Source organism: Cyprinodon variegatus, unplaced genomic scaffold, assembly GCF_000732505.1.
Source record: "Cyprinodon variegatus isolate N-32 unplaced genomic scaffold, C_variegatus-1.0 Scaffold72, whole genome shotgun sequence".
In the NCBI taxonomy this organism is placed as follows: domain Eukaryota; kingdom Metazoa; phylum Chordata; class Actinopteri; order Cyprinodontiformes; family Cyprinodontidae; genus Cyprinodon; species Cyprinodon variegatus.
The window spans coordinates 259,399-268,223 of NW_015150525.1; positions in this window are offsets into that span (position 1 = coordinate 259,399).

Below are 8,825 nucleotides of genomic sequence, written 5' to 3' on the forward strand. Positions count from 1 at the left end.
CAGCTCAGAGGTTTGCTGACCTCCCATTTCTGTCCATCGGGGGAGTATTGTATGATTTTAATCAGTGATAATTTTAATCAGTTAGATTATTAGTAAGGATTGTGGATGTAAACATGTAAAAAATGATGCATATGTTAAAATTGCTCCAGGTTGGATCGGATATCCAGAACTGGTCGGACGTTATGATTAGTTGGTAGACGAGGACCCATCTATCAAGAAGTCCCAGTAATATCCAGTGGATTTAATAGGATATAAAGTGCTGGAATTTTGTGAGAAGCACATTGATGGCCTTCCCTTATAGGAGGCTGCGCACTGGCGATAAGCTGGCTGAAAGAAGGCTTCTTTTCCTGTGATAACGCAAAGGTAACACTTAATCCACCATATTCAAGTCAGTTCATTTATATAGTACTAATTCACAAGACATACTACAAAGACAATTGAATAAGAGCATCCAGACAGATTGGTTAAAAGGTTTCTACCTAAGGAAAAAGCTGATAGGCTTCACTCCTCCGGGATGAGGATATGTAGAGAGTAGATATTAACTTACACTTTTAAATATGAGGAGTATTATTTCATTACCAATGATTCAAGCATATGAAAAAAAAATGAAAAGAAAAGCAGTTACCCGATGACTAAGAAACGTTTCTTAATTTTAATATTTGGGTTGTAATTTTACTTATTTTATTCTGTCTTATTGTACTATTTATTTATTTTTTTTGCTCTATTGTACTTACAATCCTATTTTTCTCTCTTCTGTAAACAGTTGCACTGCAAGAAAATACATTTCCCGCAAGGGATCAATAAAGTAATTCTGATTCTGATTTATACTACTGAAGGGGGACATTTTTTCTCCAGTGCTCTGTTGGTCTTATATGTTTATGTTCAATGACCTACACTAACAAAACCCTTAACAAACCCAAAATACTGCTTATTTGCACCATATATATTAACGCTCTGAAATTTCACATCACCATGCACCATGTTTTTTTCCCCCCACACTGTTTACGTTTGATCACTGCTGCACTTTATGGAATGGAAATGTTAATTTACTGTCTGCAAAGCTGTACTGAACGAAATTTGTTACAATAAAAGTTGTCTAAGTTTACAACAACGGTACACTATATAAATCATATTCATGTACCACTCAGTAATGATGTAATAATTGGAATTATTTTCTATCGTATATTTCCTTTTAAAGACTAAGAAACCATTTATTCACCCAAAAGATCATATTTATCTTGTGGGACATATTTCCTTCCATGCATCCATTCTTCAAAGGGAGGCTTCCTGTACTTTTTTGCTCCATTTCTTTTCCTCCCTGATGACTGGAGAAGCACCTGCATTACAGCAGAGCCCCCAAACCGTCTATCAATCTCTGGCTCCAATCCACCGTGTCTCTTTAAAAAAAAAAAAAAAAACCTCTTTAAATTTTGTTAACACACTTTTATGACCTACTTGCAGTAGCATTTAAAACTTTGTTGTATTCTTTCTCCAGAGTTAACAACCTGTTTAATCAACTGTCGGAAATGAAGAAATAATCCCTCCAGAAAACCAACTAATTATCTTTAAACAAACTAAACTGAAATATCCACAGTCAATGTAAAATTTGCATTTTATTGTATTCAGTCTATCCTGAAACCCTCAAACTGGGTCTTTTCAGCTAGAAGGAGATGAACCCCTCTGTTCCCTTCTTCTGGTATCTGATCTCTGGATGGATGTCCTGCTTCATCCACCTTTGATTAACGCCCTCCTCCCTCTGTTGTTGTCTTACTCTCCTCTTTCATATCTGAGATTTTCCGACAGCACTCGAATGACGGTCCTCCGGGCCAGCGATGAATTTGAGGCTAACCTGGGGTGAGGAGGGCTGCTCCGAACACCCGCCCACCCCCCACCAACCCACCGTCCTCAGCTGTCCCACAATATGTTGCTGCTTGTCACTGAGGAGAAGCAGTACAGTGTTTCCAGTGACAGGGCAATCCCTGCAGACATGCAATCATTCCAGCACAGCCTTGTAAACATTTCAGGAGGTTTTTTTTTTTTCTTTGTCCGGTAATTAATTAAATACATTTTTTTAAATGTAGCATTTTTGTTAGTCATAAAATGATTAGAAATAGGAAGAATGATAGTTGTCACCACTGTGAAAAAAAAGGATTCAGACTGTTTCACATGTCAAGGTTAAAGATTACTTTAAACAGAACCCCTAAATAAATTGTAACACGCTTCATAAAGATATGTACGACTTTAACTGATTTTTTTTTTTCTTATTACAAGAAGAATAATGGGATAACGGAATATTATAGAAAAATTATCTAAAGGTTAATGCATTTAGTTGGTGGAAGGAAAAAGTCTCCTGTTAAGGATAATTTCTGCTTTTATTTCTCTGATATCAAAGTTAGCAAAATTATTTTCATATATAATAAATAAAAAGGCCAGTTCTATCAAAGATTTTTCAAAATGGGAAAGATGTTTTCAGAACTCCGAATTAAGCAAGAATCTTCAGAAAGATTTTGAGTTTGAATTATTTGAATTAAATCATTTTAAGCTTTGCTTTTAATTTCATCAGACTTTATTGGGTGTGTTACTGTAACTTGGATTTTTACAACTAATGTCGAAGTACTACTGATTAGGAAAAGCTAAGACTGAACGACAAATCTTTAAACGTCTTACTTAATAATGAACCATTTCAAATCATGGTGGTTCCAAAACCTGATGGTAACTGAACCATCAGCTGCATTAACTCTAAGCTTTATTGTCATTGTACAGAACATACAATGTTATTTGGATCAGCAGCATCTCTTTACTGACAGTTTTTATTATTACAATCAAGCATTAAAAGAACATTAAGCTTCTAACTCAAAGGCCAACTCCAAAAGTTGGTTTTCCTGCATTTCACCACACACAAAAAAAGAACCTTAAAGAAAAGTACCAATCTAAATACTGGAAACTCTTTCAGTAAAGTTAAAGATTACATTTATCTTTGTTTTGTCAATGAACTGAAGTTATTGTCCCTATATTTTACACCACGTTTTTCAGGTTTACACAACTAAAAAGATTTCTTTTAACCCAAAAGGAAGTGTTTTTTGTGTGTTTTTACAGTTAATTTAAGTAATGCAGATGTGTCAAATCTTTTTAAATCAGAAAAATGAGACAAAACGTTTAAGACGGAGGTCTTCAACAGGGTCCGTGACCCCTGGGGGTCCACAGACGTACTGCATGGGGGTCGCAAAAGTTTTTGGTTGATTAGATTTTTTTTTTTTTCATATACCCCCCTGCAATTTAATTAAAATAAGTTTAAATACACATTACCGGTAATATGAATTCAACATACTGTAGTAAACAGATAAATGGAGGCAGAAGATGTCTTTCAGTCATCCATGCACACATTCAGCGACACACAGGAGCTCTTTCAAGCTGGGCACCGTTTCATTCACAACACCTGTCCCATCAATGAGGAATCAGAATCAGAAATACTTTAATAATCCCAGGGTGAAATTATTTTCATTACATTACTCCATCTGTAATAGAGTGACTATAGGACTAGTTTGATATAACACAATTGTATACGATACATATAATTAAGGGGTTCCCGCTCCATCTTGTCATCAGTTTGGGGGTCCTTCGCCTGGAAAACATCGAAGACCCCTGGTTTAAGAGAATCCCTTCTGATAAAAACAATGGTTAGAAACGACATAACCTTCTTTTAAAGCTGTGAAGTTTAGGTAAAAAAAAAGAAAAAAAAGGAATCTGTAAATGTGAACATTGATTTCTTTATGTAGTACTTCACAGTACCAAAGGAAGTACTATAATTATAAAGTTAGAATCAAAACCTTTTGTTATAGCAAACAAAAACAATATGGAGTTGCTGCACCTATATACTGTACTTATGACTGTATTAAAGAACAAAGATAAATGTTTAGCCATCTAGATGCTGACGATGGGACTCACTGCCCAGGGAACCAAAAGCAGAGGAAAGCCCATAACACTTGGGGGGGTTCAGTAATTCATTATTATTTGCCTTGAAAATTGTACATTTCAAGTATAGAATATCCTTCTTGGTGGTATCGGGCCAATGAACCTGAAGTCGGATTCTGACTTATATGGTCGTCACTAAAATGTGGATTTAGTAGGTAAAAAAAGTTTTCCAAATCGGGACAAAAATGAGCTAAAAATGCCTGTCATCTGAGCACATATATTAAATAAACTGTAACACTGGATTAGGGTTTATATTTAATCTCCTGCCACCCCGTAAGGTGGTAATAAAGTATTATATTGCATTACTGTACAACATTTTACACATCTTTACCAGACGTGAATAAATATGCAAGAAGCTGTAATTATTCTTTGCCGGCTTTCTTTAATGAGCAGAGTTTGTAGGACTCGGTTCAGGCTGAGCAGGACCTGTTTTTGTGTTTGACACTTCAGGATGCACACAGCCCCCCCTATTCGCACAGAGATTTTTTTAGTTTTGCTGACAATGGGTTAAGATGACAGAGGTTTATGAGTGACTCTGACACACTGTGGACCCCACCCCCTGCTTCACCCCTGAGTCCAAACACAGGCGCCTTTGTGCTCCCTCCACCATCAGTGAAGATCCATCACAGACTAACCTGACAGCCAACGGCAGGCCCTCTAGCAACCTCCAGCTGCACGTTCTGCTTCAACCCTGAACCCAAAACCTCTACTGTATGCACTGAACATCCTGCCAGCTCCACTAATACCACCGCTTTAGCTGAAACAGAACATCTGTTAACCACTGACACGGTTCTTTGTTTTATTTTTTCTCTTTATTTTTGGAAGATCAAGAATTCATATGGAGGGATCAAGAAAAAAAAAGCGTTCCTTTGCTTTTGTTTGTGTACCCTCTGAAGATGTGACTGATCCAAATAAAACGGCCATTATTAATGCGTTTAATCATTGCATGACACACAGTAATATTAAATAAATAGATCTCTTTATGCCTTTATGTTTTTCCAGTTTCATTCCAGGTGAAATTCATGCATTAACCAAGATATGCTTGAGACTTTCTTATTTCGCCTCCATGTTTAACAGCCATCTGTTTAGACATCTTTCAGAACTTTGTTGTAGTTTTAAAGCAAAGTACGTCCCCCGTCGCACCTGATAAGGGATTCCAGCTGCTCAAGAGGTCAGAGCCTCCTTTGTCATATTTGTAGTTACATAATGAGTTGCATGTTTTCTTGGTCTGGGCTGCAGGGAGGTCATACTACTGTGCAGACTCTATAACTGTCACCTCCAGAACTGACTTTAGTGCTGAAAAACACAATGCATAGATACTGGAGATTTCGTTTCAAACTGTGCCTGTCTAGAGCCTGCACTGACTTTTTCTGTGGTTTTATAAGCTGGATGGTGGATCAGCTGTGCTGGTAATAAGGTGCTAGGAAAATTGTTCATTAGTAGCAGATTTAAGACATTTGGGCAATAAAGGAAATGAGAAGACAACATGGAAATGAAATAGGGAAAATATACAGATACAGAGAGTTTAACAGAATACACATGCATTGTTTGTTTTCCTTTTTTCCCTTTCTTTTTATTGCTTTTTTTTTTTTTTTTTACAATTTCTCTCTCCTTTTTCCCTGTATTCCTCTCATTTTTTCTTTCCTGTTCTCTGCCTTCGTATTTCTTTACCTTTCCTCCTTGTCTCTGTTCTCCTTCTTCTGTCCATTTTTCTTGTTGTTTTCTATTAGTCGTTGTATTTTCTCCCTTTGGTCACTAAAATCATATTTTTTGAGTCATAGTCTCAGCAATCTTGCAATGAGGAACCCCCCCAAATCCAGAAAACGGTTAAATGGTTGCTGTCTTGTCCTCTGTAATGAAATTCAAAGCTAACATCAAAACATCAAAATAAAAAAGATTTACCGTCTCCAATAAAAATAAAGAAATAATAATTAATATAAGGGGTAAAATTTCCCCCCTCGTCAGTTTTTAATACTCACTAATTGTTCATCTCTACAGGATGTTGCCGTCATTGTTGTGCTTGCTGCAGGTTGCTAGCCGCTGCTGCAGTGAAGAAGCTTTTGGCAACTTTGAGAGCAGCTTTCTTTTTCCACCTTCTTTTGCCTCCTTTCATCTTCTTTTTTCATTTAAATGAAATGATTTTAAACAAGACATAAATTATGAGCACAAATAAGCATAACTGTATTAAACTTATGTGTACGAGGGGTTTCATGGCGCCCTCAGGAACCTGGGGCCCTAGCTGCCTAATGCTAAATCCGTCCCTGCTGTTAATCTCTATCAAATAGATTTCTGTTGTGACTTTATGTTCTTCCTCTACATGCCTGTAATCATTTAGATTTTCCCTCACGTTTCTCAGAATAAATAATGATTGCAAATAGACTTTAAAGCTTTAAAACCAAGTTTATGATATTGATTGATGATAATTCATAATTTTTTTAGATCTCTACATCCTTAAAGTGATATTTTTGTTCCTGACAAAGCTGATTTATCAGACACGTGTAATGGACAGAACATCTATTATAATTTGCACTGAAATGCCTGATGTATCACATATCCTACAAATAGCTAACCTACTTAAACTTATTAAAAATGTATGTTTTTTAATGTCAGAATGTTTAGTCATAGGTCTAGATTCTAATTAATTTGATTTTATGACAGTTATTTTCTCGTTTTTAAGCTTTATGGGGTAAAAAAGAAGAAAGATTCCAATTAGCCTATTTGATTTGTGACACATACATCAATATTTCTTTCTTAATTCTCAAATCTTATATTAAAAGAGGGAAAACTCAACTAAATAATATCATGCTTTTTTGAAAAAAAAAAACCAAAAAACTGATACTAGATTTTGTTTTTTCAACTGAAAAAAACAAAAATCTTTAAACGTGTACAAATTACAGTTCTGTAAATGTTTGTAGAAAGTTTATTTACCTTTATTTGAAAATATATTCTCTTGACTTTTGGTGCATTGTTGACTCTGAGTCAAAAATAAACCTGTCAAGATTTTCAAGTTTTTGATTTTTTTACAGTAATCAACAGTAATTATATCATTTTATACCAGTGTGTAGTCAGCAGTGTGAGATTCAGCATCTCCACACTGTCTGCAGGTACAAGAAACATAAATTCTTCTGCCGCCACCAAGCATTTCCTGTTAATTAAAAGGGTTACAGTGATAAATCTATGATAGCTATACAAGATACGCAGGGATGTAGCACATCTTAAACGGTTGCTGTCATGCCATGCTGCTTCCCTGCTGATGGAAGGGGTTTTTTTTTTGGCCATGGTTCCATGCTAGCGGAAGCCGGTCAGAATTAGCAGATGAGCTATGGGGTGAGACTCGTCCTGGGTGGATTAACACCTGCTGGCTGAGCTAAAACTATGGCTGACTGCAGGGGTCAGGACAGCCAAAGCCGTTTCCTCTGCATGGTGGTCTCGGTGTTGCTCCTTGATTTCAAAGAGTCAAATATGCCCGTGTCATCTTGGTGCTAAACTTACTGTGCCGTTGAAGCCCGCCCAGACATGTCTCACCCTCAGCTCAGAAGTTCCACTTACATCACTTTGTGCAATCGTGTTGGAAGGAAAATACTTAAACTATAAAAGTGGGGTTCGGGTTTTTTAAAGCGAGGTTCTTTTTAAAGGTTATAAGTAGTGTTGCACCCATGCCATTTTTTGGCCCCAATATCCGATACCTGGCTGTGCAGTATTGGCCGATACCGATACCATCTGTTTGAAATTGATGTGTGGAAAAAGGGAATCCAATAGAGCTTTTTATTTCCTACCTGGAATGGGTGACAATAGTTAAATGAACTTTTGGCTCTCAAAATGGTATTGATGCCCTATTTGTTGGTACTCACTGATACCGATACCACCATTTTATTGCTGGATCAGGGCCCCGCCCGATACTGTTATCGGTATCTGTGAACACTAGTTAGAAGCAGCTTATATTTTAAATGTGGTAGATAACTTTCATAGCATCGTTATTTTGTATTAATCTCTATTCATCAGCCTATGACGCTGAAGTTAAAGCTACAGTGTGTAATTTTCAGCGACATCTAACGTCCAGACTGCAGACCGCAGCAACATGAACATCTAACCCCCAACCGCTTCTCCCCCCCAACAGTACGGCGAGCGTTACGGGACAAAATGTCTTCCACGACGTCCGCATCACCTACCTTCTCAAGTGATGAGGTTTGTTTACATAGATAATTTTACAGATAGTATTTCATTAGTCTGTGTAGAGTATAGATTTCATGTAGACTTAAACAACTTGCCGTAGTTACTTTCGAGCGTAATGGGCGATCTCACAATCGCTAGTTTGTTGGCTCTGCCGTGCCGTAGCGCAAAGATGTCTGCCTCCATGGCTGCGAGACCCGCTCCTATGTAATTATAAATAACGAATTCTAAGGCAACGCAAATATTAAGGTTAAGAGGCTGAGCTCGTAGATGATGATAAATAACATAGTTATGTATAATATATTACATTTCTGACTGTATATCCCTGTAATTATTACACACTGTAGCTTTAAGAGGCCAAATTGAAAAAAAAAAAACTTAACCTTAATAAGGTCATTGTAGTTTACTTAAATGCTATTTGTCTGCGGATGAAAGGTGATTTCCAAAAACAGGTTTGTGTTTTATTAGAACATACACTGAAGGCTGTGCACCATCCATTATCTTCCTACCTGAAACACTAAGAACAGAACATGTACAGCATTTCCAGTCATAGGCCGAATTCGAATTCATGGGCTGCATCTTCTAAGAGCGCTGTCTACCTGGACTGGGTCCTTCGAAGTCCGTGAGGATAACGAGCAACCATGACAGTTGACACACAAAGCAGGATAAGAATGAATACCAAA